This window comes from Rhipicephalus microplus, unplaced genomic scaffold, assembly GCF_043290135.1.
Source record: "Rhipicephalus microplus isolate Deutch F79 unplaced genomic scaffold, USDA_Rmic scaffold_288, whole genome shotgun sequence".
Lineage (NCBI taxonomy): Eukaryota > Metazoa > Arthropoda > Arachnida > Ixodida > Ixodidae > Rhipicephalus > Rhipicephalus microplus.
In genome coordinates this window covers 115,001-130,000 of record NW_027464859.1, presented here as the reverse complement: position 1 = coordinate 130,000, position 15,000 = coordinate 115,001, and the positions used below count along the sequence as shown (strand labels likewise).

General features: G+C 62.9%; 1 non-coding gene across 1 annotated transcript; it reads left to right on the top strand.

Annotated features, from left to right (window-relative positions):
- Positions 1 to 11,662: 11,662 nt before the first annotated feature.
- On the top strand, positions 11,663 to 13,477 carry LOC142793162 (small subunit ribosomal RNA). The gene has a single exon (XR_012891481.1). It is a non-coding gene; the product is annotated as a small subunit ribosomal RNA (ribosomal RNA).
- Positions 13,478 to 15,000: the final 1,523 nt, after the last annotated feature.

Here is a 15,000-nt window from a genome sequence, read left to right as displayed (position 1 = left end):
ACTTTTCGGCTGTGCCTGGCTGGCGGCCCACTCACTCGATCGCCATGTCTGTTTGCCACAGTTTTCCCGGTGGTGCCGCACCCGGGCTCGCCCCGGCTGACGCAGTTTTCGCGCCGCCCCGGCTGACGCGGTTTCGTGCCGCCCCGGCAGACGCGGTTTTCGCGCCGCCCCGGCTGACGCGGTTTCGTGCCGCCCCGGCAGACGCAGTTCGGACTTAGCACTTTTCGGCTGTGCCTGGCTGGCGGCCCACTCACTCGATCGCCATGTCTGTTTGCCACAGTTTTCCCGGTGGTGCCGCACCCGGGCTCGCCCCGGCAGACGCGTTTTTTTTTTCTTTCGCCCCGGCTGACGCAGTTTTCGCGCCGCCCCGGCTGACGCGGTTTCGTGCCGCCCCGGCAGACGCGGTTTTTTTGCGCCGCCCCGGCTGACGCGGTTTTTGCCGCCCCGGCTGACGCAGTTCGGACTTGGCACTTTTTGGCTGAGCCTGGCTGGTGGCCCACTCACTCGATCGCCATGTCTGTTAGCCACAGTTTTCCCGGTGGTGCCGCACCCGGGCTCGCCCCGGCTGACGCAGTTTTCGCGCCGCCCCGGCAGACGCGGTTTTCGCGCCGCCCCGGCTGACGCGGTTTTTGCCGCCCCGGCTGACGCAGTTCGGACTTGGCACTTTTTGGGCTGAGCCTGGCTGGCGGCCCACTCACTCGATCGCCATGTCTGTTTGCCACAGTCTTCCCGGTGGTGCCGCACCCGGGCTCGCCCCGGCAGACGCGTTTTTTTTTTCTTTCGCCCCGGCAGACGTGGTTCCCCCCCCCCCCCCTTTTCGCTCGCCCCGGCTGACGAGGTTTTCGCGCCGCCCCGGCTGACGCAGTTTTCGCGCCGCCCCGGCTGACGCGGTTTCGTGCCGCCCCGGCTGACGCGGTTTTCGCGCCGCCCCGGCTGACGCGGTTTTTGCGTCGCCCCGGCTGACACGGTTCGGACTTTGCACTTTTCGGCTGTGCCTGGCTGGCGGCCCACTCACTCGATCGCCATGTCTGTTTGCCACAGTTTTCCCGGTGGTGCCGCACCCGGGCTCGCCCCGGCTGACGCAGTTTTCGCGCCGCCCCGGCTGACGCGGTTTCGTGCCGCCCCGGCAGACGCGGTTTTCGCGCCGCCCCGGCTGACGCGGTTTCGTGCCGCCCCGGCAGACGCAGTTCGGACTTAGCACTTTTCGGCTGTGCCTGGCTGGCGGCCCACTCACTCGATCGCCATGTCTGTTTGCCACAGTTTTCCCGGTGGTGCCGCACCCGGGCTCGCCCCGGCTGACGCAGTTTTCGCGCCGCCCCGGCTGACGCGGTTTCGTGCCGCCCCGGCAGACGCGGTTTTCGCGCCGCCCCGGCTGACGCGGTTTCGTGCCGCCCCGGCAGACGCAGTTCGGACTTAGCACTTTTCGGCTGTGCCTGGCTGGCGGCCCACTCACTCGATCGCCATGTCTGTTTGCCACAGTTTTCCCGGTGGTGCCGCACCCGGGCTCGCCCCGGCAGACGCGTTTTTTTTTTTTCTTTCGCCCCGGCTGACGCAGTTTTCGCGCCGCCCCGGCTGACGCGGTTTCGTGCCGCCCCGGCAGACGCGGTTTTTTGCGCCGCCCCGGCTGACGCGGTTTTTGCCGCCCCGGCTGACGCAGTTCGGACTTGGCACTTTTCGGCTGTGCCTGGCTGGCGGCCCACTCACTCGATCGCCATGTCTGTTTGCCACAGTTTTCCCGGTGGTGCCGCACCCGGGCTCGCCCCGGCTGACGCAGTTTTCGCGCCGCCCCGGCTGACGCGGTTTCGTGCCGCCCCGGCAGACGCGGTTTTCGCGCCGCCCCGGCTGACGCGGTTTTTGCCGCCCCGGCTGACGCAGTTCGGACTTGGCACTTTTTGGGCTGAGCCTGGCTGGCGGCCCACTCACTCGATCGCCATGTCTGTTTGCCACAGTCTTCCCGGTGGTGCCGCACCCGGGCTCGCCCCGGCAGACGCGTTTTTTTTTTCTTTCGCCCCGGCAGACGTGGTTCCCCCCCCCCCCCTTTTCGCTCGCCCCGGCTGACGAGGTTTTCGCGCCGCCCCGGCTGACGCAGTTTTCGCGCCGCCCCGGCTGACGCGGTTTCGTGCCGCCCCGGCTGACGCGGTTTTCGCGCCGCCCCGGCTGACGCGGTTTTTGCGTCGCCCCGGCTGACACGGTTCGGACTTTGCACTTTTCGGCTGTGCCTGGCTGGCGGCCCACTCACTCGATCGCCATGTCTGTTTGCCACAGTTTTCCCGGTGGTGCCGCACCCGGGCTCGCCCCGGCTGACGCAGTTTTCGCGCCGCCCCGGCTGACGCGGTTTCGTGCCGCCCCGGCAGACGCGGTTTTCGCGCCGCCCCGGCTGACGCGGTTTCGTGCCGCCCCGGCAGACGCAGTTCGGACTTAGCACTTTTCGGCTGTGCCTGGCTGGCGGCCCACTCACTCGATCGCCATGTCTGTTTGCCACAGTTTTCCCGGTGGTGCCGCACCCGGGCTCGCCCCGGCTGACGCAGTTTTCGCGCCGCCCCGGCTGACGCGGTTTCGTGCCGCCCCGGCAGACGTGGTTTTCGCGCCGCCCCGGCTGACGCGGTTTCGTGCCGCCCCGGCAGACGCAGTTCGGACTTAGCACTTTTCGGCTGTGCCTGGCTGGCGGCCCACTCACTCGATCGCCATGTCTGTTTGCCACAGTTTTCCCGGTGGTGCCGCACCCGGGCTCGCCCCGGCAGACGCGTTTTTTTTTTTTCTTTCGCCCCGGCTGACGCAGTTTTCGCGCCGCCCCGGCTGACGCGGTTTCGTGCCGCCCCGGCAGACGCGGTTTTTTGCGCCGCCCCGGCTGACGCGGTTTTTGCCGCCCCGGCTGACGCAGTTCGGACTTGGCACTTTTCGGCTGTGCCTGGCTGGCGGCCCACTCACTCGATCGCCATGTCTGTTTGCCACAGTTTTCCCGGTGGTGCCGCACCCGGGCTCGCCCCGGCTGACGCAGTTTTCGCGCCGCCCCGGCTGACGCGGTTTCGTGCCGCCCCGGCAGACGCGGTTTTCGCGCCGCCCCGGCTGACGCGGTTTCGTGCCGCCCCGGCAGACGCAGTTCGGACTTAGCACTTTTCGGCTGTGCCTGGCTGGCGGCCCACTCACTCGATCGCCATGTCTGTTTGCCACAGTTTTCCCGGTGGTGCCGCACCCGGGCTCGCCCCGGCTGACGCAGTTTTCGCGCCGCCCCGGCTGACGCGGTTTCGTGCCGCCCCGGCAGACGCGGTTTTCGCGCCGCCCCGGCTGACGCGGTTTCGTGCCGCCCCGGCAGACGCAGTTCGGACTTAGCACTTTTCGGCTGTGCCTGGCTGGCGGCCCACTCACTCGATCGCCATGTCTGTTTGCCACAGTTTTCCCGGTGGTGCCGCACCCGGGCTCGCCCCGGCAGACGCGTTTTTTTTTTTCTTTCGCCCCGGCTGACGCAGTTTTCGCGCCGCCCCGGCTGACGCGGTTTCGTGCCGCCCCGGCAGACGCGGTTTTTTTGCGCCGCCCCGGCTGACGCGGTTTTTGCCGCCCCGGCTGACGCAGTTCGGACTTGGCACTTTTTGGCTGAGCCTGGCTGGTGGCCCACTCACTCGATCGCCATGTCTGTTAGCCACAGTTTTCCCGGTGGTGCCGCACCCGGGCTCGCCCCGGCTGACGCAGTTTTCGCGCCGCCCCGGCAGACGCGGTTTTCGCGCCGCCCCGGCTGACGCGGTTTTTGCCGCCCCGGCTGACGCAGTTCGGACTTGGCACTTTTTGGGCTGAGCCTGGCTGGCGGCCCACTCACTCGATCGCCATGTCTGTTTGCCACAGTCTTCCCGGTGGTGCCGCACCCGGGCTCGCCCCGGCAGACGCGTTTTTTTTTTCTTTCGCCCCGGCAGACGTGGTTCCCCCCCCCCCCCTTTTCGCTCGCCCCGGCTGACGAGGTTTTCGCGCCGCCCCGGCTGACGCAGTTTTCGCGCCGCCCCGGCTGACGCGGTTTCGTGCCGCCCCGGCTGACGCGGTTTTCGCGCCGCCCCGGCTGACGCGGTTTTTGCGTCGCCCCGGCTGACACGGTTCGGACTTGGCACTTTTCGGCTGTGCCTGGCTGGCGGCCCACTCACTCGATCGCCATGTCTGTTTGCCACAGTTTTCCCGGTGGTGCCGCACCCGGGCTCGCCCCGGCTGACGCAGTTTTCGCGCCGCCCCGGCTGACGCGGTTTCGTGCCGCCCCGGCAGACGCGGTTTTCGCGCCGCCCCGGCTGACGCGGTTTCGTGCCGCCCCGGCAGACGCAGTTCGGACTTAGCACTTTTCGGCTGTGCCTGGCTGGCGGCCCACTCACTCGATCGCCATGTCTGTTTGCCACAGTCTTCCCGGTGGTGCCGCACCCGGGCTCGCCCCGGCAGACGCGTTTTTTTTTTCTTTCGCCCCGGCAGACGTGGTTCCCCCCCCCCCCCCTTTTCGCTCGCCCCGGCTGACGAGGTTTTCGCGCCGCCCCGGCTGACGCAGTTTTCGCGCCGCCCCGGCTGACGCGGTTTCGTGCCGCCCCGGCAGACGCGGTTTTTTGCGCCGCCCCGGCTGACGCGGTTTTTGCCGCCCCGGCTGACGCAGTTCGGACTTGGCACTTTTCGGCTGTGCCTGGCTGGCGGCCCACTCACTCGATCGCCATGTCTGTTTGCCACAGTTTTCCCGGTGGTGCCGCACCCGGGCTCGCCCCGGCTGACGCAGTTTTCGCGCCGCCCCGGCTGACGCGGTTTCGTGCCGCCCCGGCAGACGCGGTTTTCGCGCCGCCCCGGCTGACGCGGTTTCGTGCCGCCCCGGCAGACGCAGTTCGGACTTAGCACTTTTCGGCTGTGCCTGGCTGGCGGCCCACTCACTCGATCGCCATGTCTGTTTGCCACAGTTTTCCCGGTGGTGCCGCACCCGGGCTCGCCCCGGCTGACGCAGTTTTCGCGCCGCCCCGGCTGACGCGGTTTCGTGCCGCCCCGGCAGACGCGGTTTTCGCGCCGCCCCGGCTGACGCGGTTTCGTGCCGCCCCGGCAGACGCAGTTCGGACTTAGCACTTTTCGGCTGTGCCTGGCTGGCGGCCCACTCACTCGATCGCCATGTCTGTTTGCCACAGTTTTCCCGGTGGTGCCGCACCCGGGCTCGCCCCGGCAGATGCGTTTTTTTTTTCTTTCGCCCCGGCTGATGCAGTTTTCGCGCCGCCCCGGCTGACGCGGTTTCGTGCCGCCCCGGCAGACGCGGTTTTTTTGCGCCGCCCCGGCTGACGCGGTTTTTGCCGCCCCGGCTGACGCAGTTCGGACTTGGCACTTTTTGGCTGAGCCTGGCTGGTGGCCCACTCACTCGATCGCCATGTCTGTTAGCCACAGTTTTCCCGGTGGTGCCGCACCCGGGCTCGCCCCGGCTGACGCAGTTTTCGCGCCGCCCCGGCAGACGCGGTTTTCGCGCCGCCCCGGCTGACGCGGTTTTTGCCGCCCCGGCTGACGCAGTTCGGACTTGGCACTTTTTGGGCTGAGCCTGGCTGGCGGCCCACTCACTCGATCGCCATGTCTGTTTGCCACAGTCTTCCCGGTGGTGCCGCACCCGGGCTCGCCCCGGCAGACGCGTTTTTTTTTTCTTTCGCCCCGGCAGACGTGGTTCCCCCCCCCCCCTTTTCGCTCGCCCCGGCTGACGAGGTTTTCGCGCCGCCCCGGCTGACGCAGTTTTCGCGCCGCCCCGGCTGACGCGGTTTCGTGCCGCCCCGGCTGACGCGGTTTTCGCGCCGCCCCGGCTGACGCGGTTTTTGCGTCGCCCCGGCTGACACGGTTCGGACTTTGCACTTTTCGGCTGTGCCTGGCTGGCGGCCCACTCACTCGATCGCCATGTCTGTTTGCCACAGTTTTCCCGGTGGTGCCGCACCCGGGCTTGCCCCGGCAGACGCGTTTTTTTTTTTTCTTTTCGCCCCGGCTGACGCAGTTTTCGCCCCGCCCCGGCTGACGCGGTTTCGTGCCGCCCCGGCAGACGCGGTTTTTTGCGCCGCCCCGGCTGACGCGGTTTTTGCCGCCCCGGCTGACGCAGTTCGGACTTTGCACTTTTTGGCTGAGCCTGGCTGGCGGCCCACTCACTCGATCGCCATGTCTGTTTGCCACAGTTTTCCCGGTGGTGCCGCACCCGGGCTCGCCCCGGCAGACGCGTTTTTTTTTTTCCTTCGCCCCGGCAGACGTGGTTCCCCCCCCCCCTCCGTCTTTCTTTTTGTTTTTTTTTTCGCCGCGGCTGAAGTGGATTTTTCGGTGCCTCGACGCCCCGGTAGTCGCGGTTTTTCCGTTTCCGCACGGCCCCGGCTGACGCTGCTCGGTCACAGTCGCCTTTTGTGAGGATTGCAGACTTCTTGAGCGCGGGTGTTTTTTTTTTGTTGTTGTTGTTGTTTTATTACGCATTCGCTCCAGCAGACGCTGTTTAGACTTTTTGTTTCCTCTTTTATCCTGCGACGAGGTGACGAGGTTTATTCGGTGCCCCGCCGCCCCGGCTGAAGTGATTTTTCCTGTCCCGTGCCGCCCCGGCTGACGCGGTTGGGACTTCGCGTTTGTTCGGCCGCCACGGGTTTTGGCGCACTCGCTCGGTTGCTTGTTGTTGCCACTTGTTGCGAACCCAGGTTTCTTGAGCGAGCGCGGGCGTTTTTTCTTCCTTTCTTTCTTTGTTCTATGTGTTAGCGAATCGGCCTTTAATATCACACGAGGACTCACAACCAACAATTTTCAGTTTGAAGTGTAAAAAATCTGCAGGTGTTGACGTAACTGACTTGCCCCGTACCCTTGAGTACATCCATGAAGTTCTCGTAGTACTACTAAATCGCATTATTCCAAGTGGAGAAATTCCCATAAACTTGCAAACCTCTACACGAAAATCGGTGCGCGTGATAAAGTTGAAAATTATCGTCCGATATCAAATGTGCCTTCTATAACACAAATTCTAGGAAAAAAAAAAAAAAACACTTGTTCGCCGTTTTCTGCGCCGTGACTGGCAGCACTCCGGCGAAGCGAAACGGGGTCGATTCGAGCACGATATCGGCGTCTTTCGACGTGCTCGCCGGCGACCGTCGCACGAGTACGTCGCACGAGCGCGTCTGCCGGGGCGCCGTTTGCGAAGCCGACGCAAAAGTGGGAACCGCCGCTCGGATGATCGCCGCTTTCGGCAGAGTGAGTGTTGGCACTCCGGGGAAGCGAAACAGCGTGAATGCGCCCACGAAATCGGCGTATTTTGAAGTGCCCGCCGGCGACCGTCGCACGAGTACGGTAAACCGCGTCAGCCGGGGCGTAGTTCGGGACGCCGACGAAAAAGTGGGAAGCGCAACTCGGATCTTCGCCGTTTTTGCAGGAGTGAGTGGCGGCCCTCCTGCGAGACCAAGAAGCATCGATTCGTGCACGAATTCGGCGCCTTTCGACGTGATCGCCGGCGACCGTCGCTCGAGTAGGGCAAACCGCGTCTGCCGGGGCGGGCTTCGGGACGCCGATGCGAAAGTGGGAAACGCTGCTCGGATGTTCGCCGTTTTTGGCCGAGTGAGTGCTGGCACTCGGGCGAAGCCAAACGGGGCCGATTACGGCACGATATCGGCGTCTTTCGACGTGCCCGGCGGCGACCGTCGCACGAGTACGGTAAACCGCGTCAGCCCGGGCGGAGTTCGGGACGCCGATGCGAAAGTGGAGAACGCCGCTCGGATCTTCGCCGTTTTTGGAGGAGTGAGTGGCGGCACTCCGGAGAAGCCAAGGAGCGCCAATTAGCGCACGATATCGGCGTCTTTCGACGCGCTCGCCGGCGACCGTCGAACGAGTAGGGCAAACCGCGTCTGCCGGGGCGGGGTTTACGACGCCGACGCAAAAGTGGGAACCGCCGCTCGGATGTTGGCCGTTTTTGGCAGAGTGAGTGCTGGCACACCGGCGACGCGAAAGAGCGCGAAAGCGCCCACGAAAGTGGCGTATTTGGACGTGCTTGACGGCGACCGCTGCAGGAGTACGAAAAACCACGTCAGCCGGGGCGAGCGACCCACGGCGGTCTGGGTGCTTATCGCTGCTATTATAGGGGCACCCCGGCAGACGCAGAAAAAAAAAATTTTTTTTCGACCTTCTTTTTTGCTGGTCGAGCTCGGGTAACCCAGGTCGCAATGGGAGCCGCGCACGAAAGCGGCGTCGCGAGACGCGTTCGCGGTCGCTAGTCGCACGAGCTCGGCAACCGCGTCAGCCGGCGCGGAGTTCGGGATGCCGACGGCTAAGTGGGTACCGCTGCTCGGATGTTCGCCGTTTTTGGCCGAGTGAGTGCTGGCACTCCGGCGAAGCGAAACGGGGCCGATTCGGGCACGATATCGGCGTATTTCGACGTGCTCGCCGGCGACCGTCGCACGAGTACGGCAAAGCGCGTCTGCCGGGGCGAGGTTTGCGATGCCGACGAAAAAGTGGGAAGCGCCGCTCGGATCTTCGCCGTTTTTGCAGGAGTGAGTGGCGGCCCTCCTGCGAGACCAAGAAGCATCGACTCGCGCACGATATCGGTGTCTTTCGACGTGCCCGCCGGCCACCGCCGCACGAGTACGGCAAACCGCGTATGCCGGGGCGGGGTTGGCGACGCCGACGCAAAAGTGGGAACCGCCACTAGGATGTTCGCCGTTTTTGGCAGAGTGAGTGCTGGCACACCGGCGACGCGAAAGAGCGCGAAAGCGCCCACGAAAGTGGCGTATTTGGACGTGCTTGACGGCGACCGCTGCAGGAGTACGAAAAACCACGTCAGCCGGGGCGAGCGACCCACGGCGGTCTGGGTGCTTATCGCTGCTATTATAGGGGCACCCCGGCAGACGCAGAAAAAAAAAATTTTTTTTCGACCTTCTTTTTTGCTGGTCGAGCTCGGGTAACCCAGGTCGCAATGGGAGCCGCGCACGAAAGCGGCGTCGCGAGACGCGTTCGCGGTCGCTAGTCGCACGAGCTCGGCAACCGCGTCAGCCGGCGCGGAGTTCGGGATGCCGACGGCTAAGTGGGTACCGCTGCTCGGATGTTCGCCGTTTTTGGCCGAGTGAGTGCTGGCACTCCGGCGAAGCGAAACGGGGCCGATTCGGGCACGATATCGGCGTATTTCGACGTGCTCGCCGGCGACCGTCGCACGAGTACGGCAAAGCGCGTCTGCCGGGGCGAGGTTTGCGATGCCGACGAAAAAGTGGGAAGCGCCGCTCGGATCTTCGCCGTTTTTGCAGGAGTGAGTGGCGGCCCTCCTGCGAGACCAAGAAGCATCGACTCGCGCACGATATCGGTGTCTTTCGACGTGCCCGCCGGCCACCGCCGCACGAGTACGGCAAACCGCGTATGCCGGGGCGGGGTTGGCGACGCCGACGCAAAAGTGGGAACCGCCACTAGGATGTTCGCCGTTTTTGGCAGAGTGAGTGCTGGCACTCCGGCGAAGCGAAAGAGCGCGAATGCGCCCACGAAAGTGGCGTGTTTGGACGTGCTTGACGACGACCACCGCAGGAAAACGAAAAACCACGTCAGCCGGGGCGAGCGACCCATGGCGGTCTGGGTGCTTATCGCTGCTATTATAGGGGCACCCCGGCAGACGCAAAAAAAAAAAAAATTTTTTTTCGACATTCTTTCTTGCTCGTCGACCTCGGGTGACCCAGGTCGCAGTGGGAGCCGCGCACGAAAGCGGCGTCGCGAGACGGCTTCGCGGTCGCTAGTCGCACGAGCTCGGCAACCGCGTCTGCCGGGGCGGAGTTCGGGACGCCGACGGCTAAGTGGGAACCGCCGCTCGGATGTTCGCCGTTTGTGGCCGAGTGAGTGCTGGCACTCCGGCGAAGCCAAACGGGGCCGATTCCGGCACGATATCGGCGTCTTTCTACGTGCTCGCCGGCGACCGTCGCACGAGTACGGCAAAGTGCGTCTGCCGGGGCGGGGTTTGCGACGCGTACGCAATAGTGAGAACCGTCGCTCGGATGTTCGTCGTCTTTCGCCGAGCCAGTGCTGGCACTCCGGCGAAGCCGAACGGAGCCGATTCGGGCACGATATCGGCGTCTTTCCACGTGCTCGCCGGCGACCGTCGCACGAGTACGGTAAACCGCGTCAGCCGGGGCGGAGTTCGGGACGCCGATGCGAAAGTGGGAAGCGCCGCTCGGATCTTCGCCGTTTTTGGAGGAGTCAGTGGCGGCACTCCGGTGAAGCCAAGGTGCGCCAATTCGCGCACGATATCGGCGTCTTTCGACGTGCCCGCCGGCCACCGTCGCACGAGTACGGCAAACCTCGTCTGCCGGGGCGGGGTTTGCGACGCCGACGCAAAAGTGGGAACCGCCGCTCGGATGTTCGCCGTTTTTGGCAGAGTGAGTGCTGGCACTCCGGCGAAGCGAAAGAGCGTGAATGCGCCCACGAAAGTAGCGTATTTGGACGTGCTTGACGGCGACCGCCGCAGGAGTACGAAAAACCACGTCAGCCGGGGCGAGCGACCCACGGCGGTCTGGGTGCTTATCGCTGCTATTATAGGGGCACCCCGGCAGACGCAGAAAGAAAAAAAAAAAATGGGGACATGGCGTGCGTCACCGTGCGGCTTCGCAGCGTTGCCGAAGTCGCCGAGCCCTTCGACTGAGCCGAACGGCGGACAGGGAACGTTGGTCGGCCGTTCTAACCTGTCGGTGCCACGCCGAGACGTCGTTAAGGAAAACCGCGTCGTGGGCCTCTACGACGCCGTCGAGTCGTTGTACGTTTGGTGTCCAGCGTGTCGGCGGCGAGTAGCGGACACGTCGTTCACGACTTCGGTCTTTCGCAGTCGACGCGAACTTGCGGAGAGTCGTGGTGCCTCACGTTTTCGGCAGAAACCGCGGCGGAATTTTCCCGTGCGTGCGCGCACGACCTCGGTGCTGTGCCGTCAGCGTAGTGTTGCACAAACTCGTGGCCTACCCAAGGTGCGGTACGTTTGCGGCCGTATCCTCGGTGGGAATTTCGTGAGTAGGGTCGCAAATTCTACGACCTCGGCGGGTTTGAGAGCGACGTAGACTTGTGGCACGCTCAACGTGCCACACGTTTCGGGGCACACCCGCGGTGAAATTTTCTCGAGTACGCTCGTATTAGTGCCCAAGGAGGTCTGGGTACTTATCGCTGCTATTATGTGGGGGTTCTCGTGAGCGGCGTACGCGAAAGCGACCGGGTGTCTGATATGCGGCGGGCTTCGGCCTCGTCAAGCGTGTCCTCGGGTCTGCTCCAGGGGAATCCACGGCAGTCGTCTGCAGCCTCATCCGCTTGATGCGTTAGGGGCTGGTTGTCGGACGGTGCCGTTTTACCACGATATCGAGGTGTGTTCCGTGTCGTCCTCGGGCGATTCAGATGCGAAAGCGCCGAAGACGCGGGCGTGACCCGTCGTCTGGCGGCTTTGCAGTCTCGGCTCCGTTGCTAGTTCCGGCCGGTCCACCGACAGTGCAGCGGGCTTGGGCAACCCGCACGGCGCGACCGAGTCGATGCAACGAAAAAGAGCGAGCATGAACGTGCTTCTTGCCGCACGGCTCCCACTCGTCTTTCGGGAAGGTTGTGCCGTAGCGAGCTCGAACGCCGTCATCTCGGAGTGCAAAATAAGCGTGTTGGGGCGCCTGAAGGTGGCCTCCGCCGCACACAGACTGCGTCCGGCCCGCCGAAGGCGAGGACGGACGCGCAGTCGAACGATTACCTGGTTGATCCTGCCAGTAATCATATGCTTGTCTCAAAGATTAAGCCATGCATGTCTAAGTACATGCCGAAATAAGGCGAAACCGCGAATGGCTCATTAAATCAGTTATGGTTCCTTAGATCGTTTCTTCCTACTTGGATAACTGTGGCAATTCTAGAGCTAATACATGCAGTGAGCCTGGAGCCCTTTGGGTAACGGGTGCTTTTATTAGACCAAGATCGATCGGGTTTCGGCCCGTATTGTGTGGTGACTCTGGATAACTTTGTGCTGATCGCATGGCCACGAGCCGGCGACGTTTCTTTCAAGTGTCTGCCTTATCAACTTTCGATGGTAGGTTACTTGCTTACCATGGTTGTTACGGGTAACGGAGAATCAGGGTTCGATTCCGGAGAGGGAGCCTGAGAAACGGCTACCACATCCAAGGAAGGCAGCAGGCGCGCAAATTACCCACTCCCGGCACGGGGAGGTAGTGACGAAAAATAACAATACGGGACTCTTTTGAGGCCCCGTAATTGAAATGAGTACACTCTAAATCCTTTAACGAGGATCAATTGGAGGGCAAGTCTGGTGCCAGCAGCCGCGGTAATTCCAGCTCCAATAGCGTATACTAAAGCTGCTGCGGTTAAAAAGCTCGTAGTTGGATCTCAGTTCCAGACGAGTAGTGCATCTACCCGATGCGACGGCTCGGACTGAACATCATGCCGGTTCTTTCTTGGTGCACTTCATTGTGTGCCTCGAGATGGCCGGTGCTTTTACTTTGAAAAAATTAGAGTGCTCAACGCAGGCGAGTCGCCTGAATAAACTTGCATGGAATAATAGAACAAGACCTCGTTTCTGTTCTGTTGGTTTTTGGAATACGAGGTAATGATTAAGAGGGACGGACGGGGGCATTCGTATTGCGGCGCTAGAGGTGAAATTCTTGGACCGTCGCAAGACGAACTACTGCGAAAGCATTTGCCAAGAATGTTTTCATTGATCAAGAACGAAAGTCAGAGGTTCGAAGGCGATCAGATACCGCCCTAGTTCTGACCATAAACGATGCCAACCAGCGATCCGCCTGAGTTACTCAAATGACTCGGCGGGCAGCTTCCGGGAAACCAAAGTATTTGGGTTCCGGGGGAAGTATGGTTGCAAAGCTGAAACTTAAAGGAATTGACGGAAGGGCACCACCAGGAGTGGAGCCTGCGGCTTAATTTGACTCAACACGGGAAAACTTACCCGGCCCGGACACTGGGAGGATTGACAGATTGAGAGCTCTTTCTTGATTCGGTGGATGGTGGTGCATGGCCGTTCTTAGTTGGTGGAGCGATTTGTCTGGTTAATTCCGATAACGAACGAGACTCTAGCCTATTAAATAGGTGCGGGGTTCCCAGCACCTTACAACCTTCTTAGAGGGACAAGCGGCTCCTAGCCGCACGAAACAGAGCAATAACAGGTCTGTGATGCCCTTAGATGTCCGGGGCCGCACGCGCGCTACACTGAAGGAAGCAGCGTGTCTTTATCCCTGTCTGAAAAGACTGGGTAACCCGTGGAACTTCTTTCGTGATTGGGATAGGGGCTTGCAATTGTTCCCCTTGAACGAGGAATTCCCAGTAAGCGCGAGTCATAAGCTCGCGTTGATTACGTCCCTGCCCTTTGTACACACCGCCCGTCGCTACTACCGATTGAATGATTTAGTGAGGTCTTCGGACCGATGTCCGGCGCGGCCTTTCGGTTGCGCCGGTCTGTTGGAAAGATGACCAAACTTGATCATTTAGAGGAAGTAAAAGTCGTAACAAGGTTTCCGTAGGTGAACCTGCGGAAGGATCATTAACGGATTGTGAAGGGTGAGCGCCTCAGCTGCGTCTGCGCCCGACACTTTCTGCCGCTGACCCCGTTTGGACGCGGGGTCGGCTTTTCCCCACGGGGCTGCCTGAATGTGGAGCGGCACCCCGTGACAAATTGTTGCGCCCAGCGGACGCCAACACCGCGACCTTGGACGGTCGGCCAGGTGGCGGACGCGGGTACAAACGGCGCAACGCACTCATAGGTCGGCTTTCGACCCGCCACTGCACCGTGGCTCGAAGCGCTCGAAATGCGCGACCCGACCGCTGCGGGACCGCCTAGTACTGTAAACAGGAGCGGCGGAGCGCGAACGGCGAGTCGTGGTTACGTCGGTAGAAGGCGAGGCTGCGCGTTCCCGAAACGCCAGCCGAGTGCCCTCCCGACCGTTCGAGCGTGCAAGAACGAGACCCGACAATCGCGCGGCGACTGCCAAGTACGAGAGGAACGGCACAAGCGTCGGCGGTCGGTCAAGGAACTGGCGATGTGACGGGTCCGCTGTGCACCAGTGCATACCGTCCCGCCGTCCGCGGCAAGCGCCTCCGCGTCCTCGGGTGACGGAGGCTGCCGGTCGGTTCTTGCAGGCGAGGGATCTCGCTGGCACCGGTTCGCGTTGACGCGCGGCCGGTCATGGCACGGCGATGCGACGGCCGAGGTGCGCAGTACTCGATGGAGGAACCGCACGCTCCGATGACCGTCCCGCCCTCCGCGGCGTATGCGTACCGACCGTAATGGTTGCAGCAGCGCCGGCCGGCTTTTGAATTCGCCACACGAAACACGGTGCGAGATCGCGGTTAGGGGAGCGTCGACGTTGCCAGGCGTTTTGCTTGCTGCCGAGGGAAAGGCGGCACGGCCACGTCGCGCTCGTCGCGATTAGCGGGTCTGCGCGCTTTGGGAAGGTGCCGCAACGACTTGCCGAAAGAGGAAGCACGGAAGAACGAGGGACTTGGACGTCCCGACAATTGAACGCACTTGCGGCCAGGCCCTTGCTGGCTTCGTTCTTCCGCCTCGAGTAGGCTCGTACGCGTCTCCGGCGCCGAAAGTGGTCCTTGGCACCGACTTCGGTGGACGTGGGAAGTGCCGCGCAAGTACGGCGCGCCTGGCTCCACCTGTTGGCTAAAGTAGGCAGCCGGATCGGCATTTTGGTGTGCGGTGGCAAACCGTGGATGCGAAAAAAGCTTGTGCGATTTCGTGGAACAAAAAGCGGGGGTCCCCCTTTTTATGCGGAGGAGACCGACCCGCCTGCCGTGGTGAACCGCGACGCCACGGTAAAAACGGGAGAGGCTTGTCGATGGGACCGTGCATCCCGCGCTCCACGGAGGCCGGGAGGCGGCCGCCCGAGGAAATGTGTAGCCGTCGAGGCCCGCATCTGCGTGCACTCTTATCCAAATGGGTGTACCGCAGGCATTTTCTGGTTAGGCGGGCCAATGAGAGCGAGCACACAACGATACCTACGGGTCCGGCTTGGAGAACCGGCTTCGACGCCTCCCGAGTATTTATAGAGGGGTGGACCA